The sequence below is a fragment of the Adiantum capillus-veneris genome, chromosome 22 (assembly GCF_014529385.1).
Source record: "Adiantum capillus-veneris isolate H3 chromosome 22, ASM1452938v2, whole genome shotgun sequence".
NCBI classification, from domain to species: Eukaryota; Viridiplantae; Streptophyta; class Polypodiopsida; order Polypodiales; family Pteridaceae; genus Adiantum; species Adiantum capillus-veneris.
The window spans coordinates 63431631-63449734 of NC_140952.1; positions in this window are offsets into that span (position 1 = coordinate 63431631).

The window sequence follows — 18104 nt, forward strand, 5'->3', positions numbered from 1 at the left end:
GGACATCTTCTGCATTGAAAATATCACAATTGTCTCCTAAGTCAATGGCATCTGACACACACTCTTCTAGGGTTGTCTGCTTCTTGCTATATAGTATAGCATGAAGTTCTTTGTTTAGCAGTCCCTCTAGAAACAATGATACTAGCCGTTCCTCTGCAAGTATCTCTAGCTCTGGGCATCTTGCAATGTATTGCTTCATTCGAGTTGCACAATCCCTAACAGACTCACCTTGTTTCTGTTTAAAGTTGTAGATTTGAGCTAACGTATTGTGTTTGATCCCGTTTTGGAACAAGCAGCTACAAATCCTTGAGCTAATGTATTCAAGTCCATGATTGACCTTGGTGGAATGTTTTTGAACCATGGCAATGATTTTCCTTCTAATGTCATTCCAAACCCCTCGAATTGAGTATGGAAATCGAATATACGTATTCTCTTAGCACTTGCTTAAAGCTTGCTAAGTGGTCATATGGATCCCCAGATCCACTATATTTTTTGACCCATTTCTGAAAATCAGCTGGTCTGACACGTCTATTTGGTTCAACTCCTGGTCTCCTGGTAGTTGGCCCTGTTTTGAGTCCTTCAAACCAGTTTGTTGTAAATAGTGACTCGTGTAGCCCTGGATTGGCTTTAGTGTCACCCGGTTTTCTTCGTGATGAGGTGGTTTTTGGTTTCTTAACATTACTCTTAGAAGATCTCTCACGGTTTTTATCTCTTGAAATATTTTCTGGTCCTTGGCCCAATATCTAATCCCTTATGGAGTACCCTTGGTATTTGGTTTGTTCCACCTCCTCAGGAGTCATCATAACAAAGTTGTTATTATAAAAATCCCTAAAAAGGTAGGTTGGTAGGTCTGTTGAACTCTTATCTTTGATCTTGAAGATATAGATGTTCTTCATGGATGTTAGTTGTACCGATTTGGCATGCGAAGTCCATAGGAGATCTTTTACATTTCTATCCTCCCAATAATAGACTCCGTTCCTAGGATTATTTGTCCTAAGCCGTTTCAAAGGCTTCAAATCAATTTGATCGTATCCCTCAAATTCTAAAGTTGGTGGTCCTTCTTTTGCTGACATATCTGGAATTATGGTGTTTACCTCTAACCCCCATTTGTCTATCACGTTAAGGTTTTCCATGTGTAAATACTGAGTTTTGTTTCTATCCATGTACATTTTTCCTAGTTTGTTTGCCCTGATCTCTTCTTCAAACTCAATACTATGGTCATCAATGCGAATAGCATACTCTTCGTTAGGATCCAGGTAAACCTGAGCTCCATGGCGATCAGTCTTATAAAATGAGAGTATATGCTTGTAGCGCATTGTCGTTCCAATTTTTGAGTGAGTCGAATATGAACACATTTCAGATGTTGATTATGAAAAAGTGTCTGAGACTTCTTCAGGGATAGTGTCCAAGTGCTCGCCTTGATTAACACTCTCTTTGGTGGATAGTCTACTGGAGGTTTCTCGAAATATTCCTTGGTTTTCTAGTATACAACCAAATCTAAGGTCCATATAGACTTGTGAAGCCTTGGATAGAGTACTTACCATCGGATTGACTTGTTGTCAATTTCTTCCACGTGACTTGGTTGCAATTTCCGTCAAGCTGTCAATTCCTTGTCTGCAACCCGATTTCTGTATCAATTTTGATCAAGTAGCTATTCTTTCATAAAGACTGTATAGTTTTTGCTAACTATTGTGATTGGTCTATGTGTATCACTTCAAATCGAGCTATGGGAGTCAGCAGTTGAGACTTTTCAGATTCCACTTTTGCAAAAAAGATCAAAGGACTAATTTGCAACCTGAAATCTGAGTGAACATGTACCAATTTGGATCTGATTGAACCCAAAATTTCTCGGTGGCCTTGTATTATGTTGGTCTAACACTATACAAGTTCAAAAGTCAAAATTGGTGTCTCTGTGTAGCAGTAGTAAATAATCATGATTATTTACTTTTCTCAATTTTTTACACTTTTTGGCTTGATTTGTCAAGTGTACAACCTGTTAAGGTCCTTGGACAAGTTTAACTAAATTTGAACAAAATTTGTTCAAGTTTATCAACTGTTTCGTGGGCAGACTCGGTTTTCAAGAATTTGGCTTAAGTCTCACTTTTGTGATATAAATTTCACCAAAATTGATTTGTGTAGTCTACTTGATATGCTTGACCTTGTGGTACATTCAAATGTGCAAGATTATCAATTTTTGTAGCATATCTAAATAATCGTCATTATTTATTTTTTGTCCCAATCTTGACACAGATCTGTTAAGCACCTCAACTTAAGGTCTCTAGCCAAGTTTCTTCAAGTTTGGATAAAATTTGTTCAAATGGTCATCAATTTTGTATCCGCAAAGACTGACTTTGCAAATTTGGTCACAATTTTCAATCCAATGATCCAAATCTTACCAAATTTGGTTTGTGGGCTTATTACAACATGGTAAAGCTAGTGGTATGCTAACTTGGTCAAAAAAGTTGAAAAATGGGGCAGATGTTAAAAATCGCGATTATTTACATCTGGTAAATTTTTGTATCTTTTTGGTCAACTAAGCATGCACATGTCTATCACATTAATATAAGCCTATGAATCAAGTTTCATTGAGTTTGAACAAAAAAATTTCCAATTTACACTCAAGTTTCCGAAAGTCAGTACAGACTTTAGTTTTTACCCAGTTTCTGGTCAATTTGGTGATCCAAATTCTATATGCCTTTACAAAAGTTGTTTGTACACATGCAATGAGTCACTGGTATCAACCTTGGTCAGTTTTGAGCTGAAAGTAAATAATCACAATTATTTACTGTAGGCCCAAAATGAACACTTTTTTGCACTTTTTCAATGGACGGTCTTTTCATAAGCTATTTTAAGCCTATGAATCAAGTCAAAACCTAATTTGGCCTAAAATGTGAAGAAAAAGTAAATAATCTGAGTTTTTGCAAACTCTTGAAATTTTTACCTCAATCTGTCCTTGAGCTTACCCACTGGTTCATACAACTTTTAAGCATATTCTCCAATCGGATTGAGTGGTTGGCAGTCTCTTCATGCTATTTCTAGACGTAGACCTGAAATTCTGTAACTTCAAATAACAACTCACAGTTGATTCTTTTAGAGAGAGCAATCTTCTGAAATCCACCTCGAATTCTACTTACCCTACTCCTAGGTTCTACTGCAAAGGGGTTGTGGAAAGTGTCCACAAACACTCTTTTTTTTTGTTTTGGTTTTCTGAGCCTTGATCTTAAGACTTGTTTCGACCATCAATCATTCTCAAAATTGTCATTTCTGCAATCCTATAATCCTAAAGGCACTCAGCAAGCACGATTACTTCCAAGCTACCTTGACATAGCAAAAGACGACAACCTTAAGCTATGCGGTTTCTAAAGAAAGTTTCTACTCTAGGAGATCCTAGAGGAAGTTAAGGATACCTTCACAAGACGCTCGTGTTTTTTGCTAGTTTAGGTCTCTTCGATCCCCGAAAGCGGTGCCAAATGTGGGACGGGTGTCTAACCTCACTCCTATCTTATTGTAGATGTAGCGAGAACCACGATTAAATTGTCAATCCATGGGACGAACGTGACTTGACTAGTGCATAGAGGCTACAAGAGGTTGTCAATCTCTCGGAAAGTAACAAACAACTCGCATTAAACTCAAGCTAAACTCAAGTGACTGAAATCACCAAAAGACAATCGTTAATCGGCAAACAAATCACATTCGTTACAGCATCAAATGACATCCAAACATAATGAAACTTCTAGGACATGTTTATAAGACCTAAGCACGCATGCTTATGGTCTCAAATCTCACTTTAAGTCAAGTTGCAAAAATCGTGATTATTAACAGTAATGGATTTTTGACCTAGTCTTTTTCGACCCAGAATGCATCTAAATGCTTAACAATGATGCCCTAATACCCCGCCTATGCTTAGTTTTTTATTTTGAAGTGTAAATTCCTACTTATGATGAAATTAGGCCATGGATCAGTTACACCAAAATCTACAAAATACCGTGAAGTGCTTACGTCAGTGCGTAGAGCTCTTACCTATGGTTGCAACGCAATAGACGCGACTGCAATGTGACAACCAGAGAGGGAGTAGAAAGTGCGAGAAGGAGAGAAGTGAGTGCCATTAGCTCACGGAGTGTATTTCATTATCCAAAACTTAAAAATAACTTACAAAAGTTGGCTTTTATACCTTAGCCAAGGTTTTTGGTGGTCAAAACTAATAATCTAGGAGCTCTAACTAAAGATAAGTAAAGACAAGTTGATACAATCTGGAAGATTGTGTTACCATATACATGTGGTAGTGATGTGTGTGAACTCACTAGGACCTCCAGGGCATTTTTTCCCTCTTTAGGAGGTTTTTTCCCCCGAGCATTGTATATACGCCGATCACACTAGGCCTATCTATCTTTCCATTGCACACTAAGTAAATCACTCTCTATTGTGTGCCTTGAGCTTCCTTCGTCTTCTCCAAGCTGTGTGTGTCTCTCTGCAACCCTAATTCCAACAATTGGTATCAGAGCAGGTCGCAGGTTGACAAATATTTCGGATGTGCTCGTAGAGCTCAGTTTGCTCAGATTTTTGATTTGAGCTCATTTCGGCCTCCATTTCCACTACAGGCAATGCTGCACAGGCTATTTCGTCATCTTGTGCAAAATTTCTGTCAGTGACGTTTTCTGCATAACAGGTGCCTTATAGTCCACTCCGTTTCTCCTATTTTTGGGTAGTTTTTACATCAGGTGCAGCATTTACCATGGCTGACAACAACAACACAGATGTGTTCAAGATGTTTGCTGTTGAGGACAGGTTGGATGGGGACAATTACCCTATGTGGGCTTATATGATGCAACACGTTCTTGTGTCAAAGGGCATCTGGAATATTGTGCAGGGCATTGATGTACGTCCTGGTTCTGAGGATGTAGGCGATGTTGAGGATGTTGCAGGTCTTGCTGCAAGGATTGCAGCTATTAGACTTTTTGTTTTGCCTATGGCAGAACAAGCTCGTTGGGATGTAAAGGATGCATAGGTTCATACATTGATTGTGTTGTCTGTGAAGCGCACCATTGTTCCTCACATCCGTTCAGCAAAATCTGCAAAATAGGCTTGGGATATTTTTTCTGGTCTTTATGCAAGTCGTAATGAGGCTAAAATTGCTTTGCTACGTAAAGAGCTGGAGTCAAATATTTTGCATGAGGAAGATGATATGGACACCTTCCTTGCTAGTGTCAAGGATATCAATGAGTAACTTATTTCTGCAGGTGAAGTCGTTTCAGACAGTTCCCTTGTGCAGACTGTTCTTGATGCCTTACTAGATTCTTACCAGACTTTTGCGAGTACTTGGACACTTATGACCCAAGGAAATCCTGAAGTTGTCAAGTTTGATGTATTATGCACATTGCTGTTGCAAGAGTCACTTTCCAGAAAAAAGAGGACTAAACAACGTGCAGTTGAACACGCTTTTATTGCTTCTCAAAGAAAGGGTGGTAATAGCAATGTAGCCACTTCTTATGGTTCTGCTGCGAGTGGCAAAACTTCTGTTCCTAATGCTTCTGTTGGCAGCAATTCGTCTGGAAATTATGGTGATAAGGGAAAAAAGAAGATGCGTTGCCATTATTGTAAAGCTAATGATCACTTGATCAAGTCGTTTCCTAAGTTGAAGGCCAAAGAGGCAAAGAAGTAAGAGGGTGGTTCCACTGCAAATGCTGGTTCCACTACAAATGTAGCCATTGTTGAGTCTTCTGTGAAAGGAGACTGTAATGCTGATATTGATGCAGAACGAGCTTTTAGCGCAGAGTGCACTTACAATCCTGCTGTCCATGATGCATGCTTGTCAGTTGCTACAGATTCACATGTGTGGTATTTCGACAGTGGTGCTACAAAGCACATTACCTCACATCGTGAATTGTTCACCTCTCTCGAGTCTGTCCCTCATGGGAATTCAGTCACTTGTGCCAACAATGCCTCTTATCCAGTTCAGGGAATTGGAAAGATTGTGCTTACTGCTGCAAATGGCAGTTCCTTCACACTTGTTGATGCACTTTATGTACCTGGGATCAAGAAGAATCTCTTGTCTGTATCCGCACTTGCTAGACTTGGACTTGTAGTCAAATTTGTGGATGACAGATGTACAATTCACGATCTCAGTTTTGGTGATGAAAATATTGCATATGGCTTTTTGTGTCGTGGGCTGTATAAGCTCACTTTGTATGACAAGTGTGAACAAAATTTTGCAAATGCTGTTGCATATTCAAGGGCTATTTCAGATGCAAAACTTTGGCATGCACGTTTTGGTCATCTGAATTTTGCTAGTTTGTTGCGTTTGCAGAAATCTGATATGGTTGCTTCTTTGCCGCCTCTTGAAGCACCTGTCAAACATGTTTGTGAAGGCTGTATTTTGGGTAAGATGCAACGTTCTAAGTTTCCAAAGGATAGTTCAGTTCGGGCCACATGCAGGTTGCAGCTTGTGCATAGTGATGTTTGTGGGCCCATGCAAACTCCGTCCTTGGGCAATTACCTGTATTTCGTGACTTTCATTGATGATTACTCCAGGCATGCATGGGTATTTTCGCTTAAAGCCAAGTCCAAAGTTTTTATGTGCTTCAAACAATTTCTGGCTATGACTGAAAATGTCTCGAAATGTACTATGGGCACCCTCCGTTCCGATCAAGGGGGGGAGTATATGTCTCATGAATTTAATGCATTTCTGGCTATTCGTGGGATAAAACACCAATGTACAGTGCCTTATGCACCTCGGCAAAATGGTGTTGCTGAGAGGAAAAATAGGTCACTGACGGAAATGGCACGATGTATGGTCAAAAGTCAAGCTTTGCCGCATCCTTTTTGGCTTGAGGCCATCATGTGTGCCACTTATGTACTAAACAGGTGTCCTACAAAAGCTTTGCAGTCTATTACTCCATATGAAGCATGGCATGATAGAAAGCCTTCTATTGAGCACATGCCTATTTTTGGTTGTTTGGCATATGCTTTGGTGCCACAAACACGGCGCAAAAAATTGGATGAAAAGGCTGTCAAATGTATTTTTGTTGGTTATAGTGCTGAAAGCAAAGGTTACAGGTTGTATCATTTGCAAACAAAATGTATTCTGGTTTCATGGGATGTAGTGTTTGTGGAAGATTCTGTTCAGGCCTTGATGTCATGTACTAGAGACAGTAATGTAAGCTCACAGGACATTTATGACACTTTGTTGCCTCTTTTTGGTGGTGGAAATACGAATGTAAGTTCCAATGAGGCAAATGTACAGCCTATGGGGGTTTCTAAAAATGTTGTAGATCAGTCTATTATTGATGCAGTTGTACATGATGTACTTGATGAGGAAAGGGCTAAAAATGAGCAAACTAGAGGTATGCCAAAATGGCTGGTGCACACTTTGCGTGACAGTAAATTGGATGCACCTTTTGTTAGGAATTGGATTGTGCTAGCTAGGGTGGATGAAAGAGAAACATAGCTTCAATGTGTGAGTGCGTGTGTAAGCAAGGTTATCACTCAAGTGAATTAGGTTCCAAGATAGAATTAGCTTGGACTCATAAACACAATCTTGAGTATTGACTTAGCTGAGCACAAGCTCACCATGGACAAGCATGTAGTGCAAAATGAAGTTGATGTTTATTCATTCATGAAATGAGCTTTAAGTAGCTCTACAGCCTTGCTCCACAGTATGTGGGATAAATCCACTCTCCTCTCCTTGACTCACACCTTAGGACAAAGCTCACACTTTACAATCCTCTCCTTGAGGTTTGGACTAAGACAAGATACTGAAGATGCATGATCCACACAGGCTAACAAAATCCACATAGGCTAGTGATATCCACACAGGAAAATAAAGTCCACAAAGGATGATAAGATCCACACAGGAAAAATCCACAAAGGATGGTGATGTCCACACAGTATGATAAGCTGGTATCCACACAGGAAAAAGTCCTCCCCTACAAGTAGAGAGTCTGCATCTTCAAAATGGGTCTTCATAAAAGACAACACTGCTCTCGTCTTCGTCCTTTTTGTCTTCTACTATGTGAGCTGATCCTCTGTCATGTCTCTTGCCTTCGTTGCTTCTACTATTGCTTTCAACTGCTTCATGGTCTTTGACTTCGTATCCTCCCCTCGAACGAGTGCTTCTATCCCCCTTTTATGTTGTGCAATCAGGCTTTACTGAAAAAATGAACACAATGCAAAAATACTGATGTAAAAGACCTATTGATGCGTATGTTAATGTTGTCAATCTTTCTCTGGTCATTCTCCCTTGGTTGATCAATGCCTTTTCTTTTTCCATTGGAGTCACTCAGTTTGCTGGATTTGCAATTTTTGACTCGGTCATGTGCTTTGCAGTCATTACTTATTTGTATAGTTCCATGAGATCCCATGCATACGAGAGCCTTTTTGAAGCTAAATTTGACATACAAAATATAAAGGGCGGTCTTACCAAGTGCAAAATTACACTCGCAGTGTCTAAACCCCGTTGCAAGTGGTAGGTGCAAGAGATGTGGGTTCGAAAGACTTAAAATGACTTTTATTTAAATCTTAATAAATGGACTTGAAATATTTGTGAAGCTCCTCTTCACTAGAGTGAAGCTCCTCTTCATAAAGAGGTATGACTGGAATGAGCCTTTGAAGTTGGATTTGGATACCTTTGGGTCAGCTCTTGGCCAATCCTTTTTAAATTTTCCCATGAGACAATGCCTTGTTAACTTTAAATCCGGTGTGGGAACCGGTTCCTAACAAATTCACCTTTTATTTTTTCAATGCAAAAAGACAACGAAATAGCTGTCGACTTGCAGACGAGGACGGCGGTGGGAGAATTTCAAGGGTGGTGAGATGTTTTGAAAAGGTCGTGTTGGGGTTGGTGAGACCATGTGCTTTGCAGTATTGCGGGTCATCAGGTTGGCACCCTGTCCTTTATGAGCCTTGCAATAGTGCCTTTCAAGCGCATTGGCAGTTGCGAGGAACCCAATTTTTCATGCTCGCACAAAGCACATTGAGGTGCATTACCACTATCTCAAGGAGAGGCTCTCAGCAAGAGAGATCAGCTTGGCTTATGTGCCAACACAGGACAACCTTGCAGTTCTTTTCACAAAGGCATTGTCTCGTGAGAAGCTTGAAGCTTTTCGCAAAGCTTTGGGCTTACTCCCCTTTGTGGACTAATCATGTCCTCAGGGCATGGCACTTCCCTTTACTAATGTGCCAGCTCTTCTTCACCGCATCACTCCAGGGGGGATTTGTTACCATATACATGTGTTAGTGATGTGTGTGAACACATTAGGACCGCCGAGGCATTTTTTCCCTCTTTAGGAGGTTTTTTCCCCGAGCATTGTATATACGCCCATCACACTAGGGTATCTATCTTTCCATTGCACACTAAGTAAATCACTCTCTATTGTGTGCCTTGAGCTTCCTTCGTCTTCTCCAAGCTGTGTGTGTCTCTCTGCAACCCTAATTCCAACAGCTTGTAGCCCCGGTTCATCAATCACAAAGATTTATCCAAAAAATAGGAGTTATAATATTCTCGATTTATCAAAATAATAAGTGTTTTTACAATGAGAGATCCAAAAAATGATATCCAAGTTAGCTTGCTACTAACAACAACTTGAATCACTCAAGATCTAGAACAGTGAAATCCAGAGAGACTAGAATGCTCGAAATCTAAAACCATTTAAAGACTTCTTTTGATAGCTTCAAAAGCTCCGCATGTGGAGATCCCAGATTTTGAATTTGGTAAGAAGAATGCTAAGGAGGCAACAACTGAGAAACTAGCAAAGGGATGTGAGAAGCACCTTGAGGAAGGGGTACAACAAATCAAGATGGACCTGGATGAAGCAAATAGAAAGGATGTGGGGACAAAAAAAATTCAATAGCAACAATTTGAATCTCCACAAAAGGATCCATTAGCCAAAAGACGTAGGACGCTACCATAGGCATATGAGTGTGAAGATAGTTTTCCAGCTAGAAGGTCATACAGTTCAAATAGTAATTCTAGAAAGGAACAAGAATATATATATGTCAAAGTATGTGAAACAATGTAGAAGTTAACTATTGAACTGGATGATATCAAAGGGACATTACCTAGAGCTTCCAATATCATCAAAAGATAAAAAAAGAGAGAGTTAAACACAATGGTAGTTGACCTATTTGAAATTAAGGATGACAAAGTACTAGTCATTCAGATTGACTACAAGGTCACAAAGCAATGGGAACAACTATCAAGTGTCATTCAGGATGGGGGTGATGGAGTGAACATTTTAGGGAAGCATGTTAGTTAGAAACTAGGGATCCAAGAGATGGAATCTGCCCCTTTCAAAATTAGGATGGGAGACTAAAGGATTGTCCAAGCCAGTGATTTGATCAAGAACCTCAACAAATTATAAAAGTTTAAAACTATTTTTTTGGTTCTAGATGTCCGAGATCCATATAGTACGCTCTTAGGAGGGCCATGGCTAAGATGTGCAGGAGCCATACATGTTTATGCAAGGCAAAGATTGACTATACAAGGACCGAACAGAAGAGTCCACATTAAAACCAATAATATTAGAAGTTGGAAAAGAGCGATGCACCTAGAAGAGTTATGGAAGAAGTATGGGACTAAAAAGATAGAAAAAATGTTAGCATCAATCAATATCTTTCCCATAGCTAAAATAGGCCTAAATGTAGTTCTTATAGACTAGCAAAGAGCTGAGGAACAATGAAAACATTACCAATATAACTTTGTTGACTTAAATCAAGGTGAAAGTCAAGATTAAAGACCTTCATATGAGAAAGGAAGCCAGATACCTGAGGAAACTAGACCAGATAAGGCGGTCATCCAAAATAAGTACCAAAACATGTTAGCACCTGAACACGATAGGGTATCAGAAGGAAGAGATGAGGATTCAACCAGTACAAATACTCTTCACACATTGATTATGTAGCAGGTATTTGTATACAAGAGAAATTTGAATCCTTGGCTGGACAAAAGGGAGGTGGAATGCAAAATTTTTTGTTAGCATAGGCGATCTTTATTGCCTTAGATTTGACTCGAGAAAAAGAAGAATGGAATCTAGGTTCAGAGTTAGATCCTAAGGTAATAAAGATCAATAATCATATAGAACCAAAAATCAAAGAGAAAGATAGACAAATGCACAACTAAAGAGGTACAATATGACCCAAATTATGCAAAGAACTTCAAGGAAGATATTCACAACCTATTAAAGGCTTACTGAAATAGCAAGGAGTGATTGGTTACTTCCCATTGTCTTTAGTTCCAAACAAGAATCAAAAACTCAGGGTATGTGTTGACTATAAGAAATTGAACACTCTATTGGGAGATTTTTCAAAAAAGTTTGAGTCTTTTGAAAACAAAATTGGTTTACCATTGAATCAATTTAGTAACATTATATGCATTTTACCAAATTAGTCCTTAGAGATGGCCATGCAAAGGTAGCTTCAACCCTTAATTTATTTTCTCGATATTTTGTATCAACTCATACTATGTGTTGGGTGCATTTCCCTGGCAGGGTTTTTGTTTAGACATATAAATAGCTGTTGAATTATTTTTTACAAAAGCCTCTTATAGCCAGAAAAGTGGCTATTTTTTTACAGGAGTAGTGTTAGTTATTCACAAGTAAGACCAAATATAACTAAGCATCTCGCATCATGTGTTATGTTTTTTTTATTGCTAAATAAAAAGAATGCTTTGGAGCTAAGGTTTTTCTCTAGTTTGTAAATAAGACTTTCTTAACATAGTTAAATGATCATTTTGTCATTTTGGTCAACAATCTCTTGTATTTGACAAAGGGCATCATTTTCTATGATTAGTTAAGCAAGCCAATTACGAATTTAGATCCTAAATGCTATTACAATTTTATTTTTTTGCCAATTATTTTTTGTTACTTAAGACTATTATCTTACCATGAAAGGTTGACTTTTGAGGCCAAACTTAGCAAAATAATCAAAAGGGAAAATTACCAAAATACCCCTCTAATTTGTGGAAATTTCCAAAAAATCCCTCAAATTTCAAAAATTTCCAAAATATCCTTGTATCTATTTTGGTTGGATTGTTCAAGATTTTCTAATATTTATTCCTGTTTTACAATTGAGATCCATTTTTGCATGTTTAGCATGTAGTTTGTCACAAATTACCTCACAAAAAAAGGAAATTATGTCTAAAGATAATGAAGCAATTTATCTCCAAAGCCTACATAGTCAACTCAAATTCTAGATTAGCATCTGGTATTTTAGAAATTTTGGAAAATTGGAAAAGAAATTTGGGAATTTCTGAAAAAGTATTGGGGGTATTTTGGAAATTTTTGAAACTTGAGTATTTTGGGAATTTCCACAAATTAGAGGGGTATTTTGGTAGTTTATCCTAATCAAAAATAGTTTTAAGAGGTTAAGAAAAAAAAGGATACACCTCTCATAGTTATCATTCTAGTTGAAAACTTTGAAACATCAACTATACAAAAAATTGAGGTATTCGTAAAGGAAAATGTAGCGAACATGTCCTAATGTTCACACCAAAGGAATATTCTAAGCAACCTTGCGAACCTTTTCTAATCATGAGAAATTTAACTTAAGCATTTATTGGGCAAATATATTTGGAAGAGTTTTCTCATAATCAAACATTAATACTTCCTTTTATTTATTAGTTGCTTCTCATGGGACAATCCATGAAGAAATTAAGGATGAGACCATTTGTAGCAATCAAGAAAAGATTGAATTTATGAGGACCTTGGCAAGAATACCTTGACTCAAGTCTCATGCTTGAAGACCACGGTCTTGTACCCCTGGCTTATGAATAGATCTAGTTATCGTGGCTATTATGTATACATTTGTTGAAAGACCCTTTTTCTACCTTCCTAAAGATAGCAAGGCACCAAACAAGACGCTAGAAGAACCTTGAAGCAAATGACACTGCTATTTCCCTTGCAAAGTGCATTTTACAAGCACACCCTCGAAAATCATCAATTTGGTATTGCTCAAATAATGTGGTTCTAGGTGGATGGCTTCCCTAAAGGTGGCATCCTATAAACATGTGGAGTCATTGAATTGACACCAAAATATTTTATTGATTATATATGCTAACTAAACACCTTTGATTGATTGTTTGGACCACCCAATGATTGTTTCTTAATTATTGGCTTTCTAAAAGAAACCCTTAGTGTTGTGTTGAGTTAGGGAGACTTTCATTGTTTTCAATGCATGATGGAGACTTACCTTTCATTTCACATCCTTAGATGTCTTTACTTTTCTTGCATTCTATTGTTTTATAATGCTAAAGTGAAGCTTCACCTTGCATAATTTTAGTAAATTTTACACACACACACACATATGTTTTTGTTTTTTGCATTCTACTGTTTTAGAATGCTAAAGTGAAGCTTCACCTTGTATAATTCTAATAAATTCTATAAATAAACACATATATTAATTAGTTCTTTTTATTTCACCTTTCATTTCACAACTTCACATGGGGGCTTTACATTTCTTGCATTTTATAGCTTGATTCGAGTCAGTGTTAACATTTGAGCAAGTCTCTTTTATTAAGTGGATGTTGGTCGAGTTTCCTCCTCACCGGAAATACTAGCAAAAATTTTGAGATTTACAAAACTTTTGGAAGACTTTCTCACATACATCGGTTTTTCTTCCATTTACCATGGTTTGCAGCAACTAGCAAGTCTTGATTTTAAATCGACTCAAGAGTAAGCTGAGGCAATCCTTTCCCAAGCACGGATACCAGTTTAATTCAACCTAATAATTTTATCACTTTCTTATTGTTTTTGAAAGCCGTTGTGACCCTTTCACTTGTTATTTCGCCTTTCAATTCACTTCCTCACATAACTTGACTTCTCGTTCTATTCTTTTAGAATGCTAAAGTGAAGCTTCACCTTGTATAATTCTACTAAGTTCTATACACACACACACACACACACACACACACACAACATAAATATATATATATATATATATATATATATATATATATATATATATATAAACTAATGAGTAAACCATGGCAAAGAGAAGGAAAACCGGTGAAATATGTCAGAACTTAGTTCAAAAATCTTACAAATTTCAAAATGTTTGCTAGTATTTTTTGTTTGCTTCTTTGCAAGGAGGACACTGTGTCGCTTAATAAAAGAGACAATCGCGAACAATGCTTCACCTCATACAATTCTAATCAAACTCAACCTAATGATTTTATCACTTTCTTATAGTTTTAGAAAGCCATCGTGACCCTTTCACTTATTTTGCATTCTATTGTTTTAAAACGCTAAAGTGAAGCTTCACCTTGCATAATTCTAGTAAATTCTATACATAATAAGTTTTTTTATTTTTATTTTTATTTACACACACACACACACACACACACACACACACACACACACACACACACACACATATATATATATATATATATATATATATATATATATATATATATATATATATATATATATATATATATATATATATATATATATCAATGAGTTCTTTTTATTTCACCTTTCATTCACAGCCTCAAAAGGCTTGAGTTTTCTTGCCTTCTGTGGCTTAATTTTAATCAGTGTTCGGGAAAGCCTCTTTTATTAAGAGGCGTTCCGCCAAGTTTTCTCCTCACAAAGAAGAAAATAAAAAATACTAGCAAAAATTTTGAAATTTGCACAATTTTTGAACTATTTTCTCATATATTTCACCGGTTGTTTTTCCTTTACCATGGTTTGCAACAGACTAGTCTCGATTTTCAACCGGCTCAAGGCAAAGTAGAGACAATCCTCTCTTGAATATTGATTCCATTTAAAGTCAACCTAATGATTTTATTACTTTCTTATTGAGTTTTACTCAAAAGTCTCATATAATATTATGTTTTCTCGAAACATGATGTTAGGAACTTTTTTTGTAGTAGGAACTAAAATTGCACGCTACACAAGTAAGAGTGGTCGTCGAGGTGCGTCCCCTTTTATGTATTTTTTCCTGGAGAACCCTTTGCAAAGGATATGCTAGGGTTGTTTGTAACCTTCTATGATTAATGCAATTCAAGTTCAACTGAGATATTTTTTTTTAGAAGTCTCATATAATATTACAGATCATCTCTAAATGTGTGAATAGACAATGAACATGTAGCCTATATCTCATGACAATTGTGAGGTTCCCCCATCTCTACAAATGTGGAGTAAACATTAGAAGATATAGCCTTAAATCTTATAATAAGGATGCATTAACTTGACATCCAAGACATTATCATGAGTCCATCTATCCTCAGTCATGGCAGAGAAACTAGGAAACAAATGCAATAAAGAGTGATGAGAGATAATTAAGACAAAATCAATGCAAGGACTAGTAAACATGAGCTTAAAAAACAAGCTTAGAGCAAGGAAAACCAACTGTACCAAACCATTCCAATGAATCCTAGACACGAGATGTGATAAGAAATTCAAGATTAATCCCATAATTATACTCAATACAAAACCACTCACATATTGTGAGTTTTGCCAAATAAAAATAAAAATAAAAACCTAAAACTGCCCCCATTCTTTCAAAGAACAATGGTGCCCTTGGAATAATTAACCCAGATACCAAACTAAAAGCAAAATTATATTTGTTTGGCAAGAATTCAAGGCGGCATCACTTATTTTTGAGGCTGAAGGAACTTAGCTTCTAAATAGTGTGATAACGATTCAAATTTAGTGTTAGCCTAGGAACAAAGGGGACATATGACTTGTCCTTTGTGTACAACACCAACTTCTTAGCCACATATTCCACGTCAATAATGTACATATTCCAAGTCAGTAAATTGTGGACGCATACTAACCAACCGCTATGGTTATTTGTATTGCAAAAAAATTGAGTGTGTATTTATGTTTCATTGCGTAAGATGATATTGTGCCTCCTATTATGTGTGTCCAGACTTGAACCACAATTATAGTTTGACCAAATTGTGCATACAAAGATTTTCCATTACAATGGTTCATAAGGAAAAATTTCCCATTTTGATTAAACCTTATCAGTTACAAAATCTACGTTCATTCTTGATCATTAGTGGGTGCAGATGCACATAGTAGGCATCAAGTTTCGAAACGGAAGTCTTGAAAGGAGTCACAAAGGTTTCAGTCCATGTGCAAAATGTCTACAGAGAGGTTTCATACAAAGCTTCAAGATGAATATTGTGATGAAAACGTGGACATTGAATGATAATGCACATTCCATGATTATGTCAAAGTAAGAGATTGGATAGGGGCAGTACGTGTCACCTAGCAATCTCTCTAATCCCCACGCCACTGGTCCGACCTGCATACAAAAGGGCTTTATTTGTTAGTTATAATTCAAGTCAAAGAATGTTTTATTCAAAATCCCCTTTACTTTCAAAAATTACTAATCTCTTTTGGAGCTTGCTCTTGCAAAATTTCAAATAGAGGCTCAGTGTATTGGCCAATAATTTTGCATTACATCATGATGGTCGCGAAAGATATAACTAAGAAAGGCTCTTGCCAAATGGTTCTTTGCCCATGCAGTAAGATATTAGGTGGGGGGGATCTTCCGATGCTCCCAAAGAACAAAGGTTCGTTGCATTTTTAACACGGTTTTTGTGATAGCAAGCCACTTTAGTGGCTTCATACCATAAATTTGTAAAAATCACATCTCCTTAACCACAAAATAAGTTTCAAATTCCTCTTAAATCCACATTGTACACACATAATAATAATTGAAAAGAAAAAGAGAGAGAAAAAAATAGATCACTATCATGATATTTTCTTGTGAGACTTTTGAGACAAGTTTCTTATTTTTACGCGAAAGTTTAGGTATGTGTTTGACAACCACTTGAGAAAAATTTTAAGCACAATAATTCCACCTTTTAAGAATCACGAAGAACCATATACAACTTTACTTTTCTTGTACAATTTTTGAGAAGTTGATATGTTGTTAAAATAAAAGGCCACTTTTGTGGCTTTTTTGTGTGTTTTACACACATGAATATCTTCCTTATATTGCTACTCTCTCTTTCTTCAACTTATTCATTTAACACAAAGATTCCAATGAGATTTTTTCCTTCCCAAGCCATTTGGATCTCAATTTTTGAGTCTTTGCCACCAAAATCGTTGTTAAGTTTCGAGCTTTGATACTTCTGAACAAAACTTCACCCTCAATGACTTACACCAACTTGCCATAGAAGTTGGCTGCTCTTTGGACATTCCCATTTTAATTAAGAAGTACTACATGCTTGTCTGTTTCCAATACACATGCCACTTTTGAGCTTACTCTCTCATGGGCAATGGTGCCCTCTCTCGTAGGTGAGGGTTTCTGCTCTCATGGACGATCTGTTGCTTTGATGGGAGATGGCGATCCTTCGATGCTCTTTGCTTTCTGGGAGGCATGTGCCACTACGTGAGATGCGTTGTTGCCTGCGTGTACACGTTCAAATGCGAGTATTTTTATCGATTCCCTCTAATTTATCAATAAAAAAGATGGATTTCCCCTACTTGAAAACTAAAAAGTTTTACCAAACCAAACTTATTGGTTATTGCAATCATGATAATTAGAAGTTGAAAAAAAAATCAAGAAAATTTATAGCACCCATGGTTTGCTTCTAAATTAGGCAAACCATAACATTGACAAATTCAAAGGCACAAATTTGCAATAAAGCATAACATTCACAAATTCAAAGGCACAAATTTGAAAAAATTTATTTCTTTGTGTTCATATTATAGAATTTGAAAAAACTTCAAAGGGATTTATCAAATATGTAGAGTAAAAAGTGAAACAACAACTAAATTCATGAACTTGAGCCTTGGATACACACATGACTCTTCAAAGTCACTAGATGGCCAAGAAACTTTGATCCAGAACTACGGGAAATAAAATCAATAATGAGCTGAGATAAATTTGGCAAGAAGATAGAAGTGGAAACAATAAAAATATCAGCTCCAAATTTTCCAAACAAAAGGATTGTTAGCCATCCAAGTTTATTTGTTCCATGGTACTCCAGAGATCTCGTATATTTGCTTACCTTGGCATGTAAAATGATTGAATGTTAGTAAACTATACATTTAAAATTCATAAGACAAAAGCATAGTGTGTTTTACCTGCGAAGAGTTGAAAGCATCTTATGTATTCAACAAAGCAACTCCCAATGTACATGTACTTGT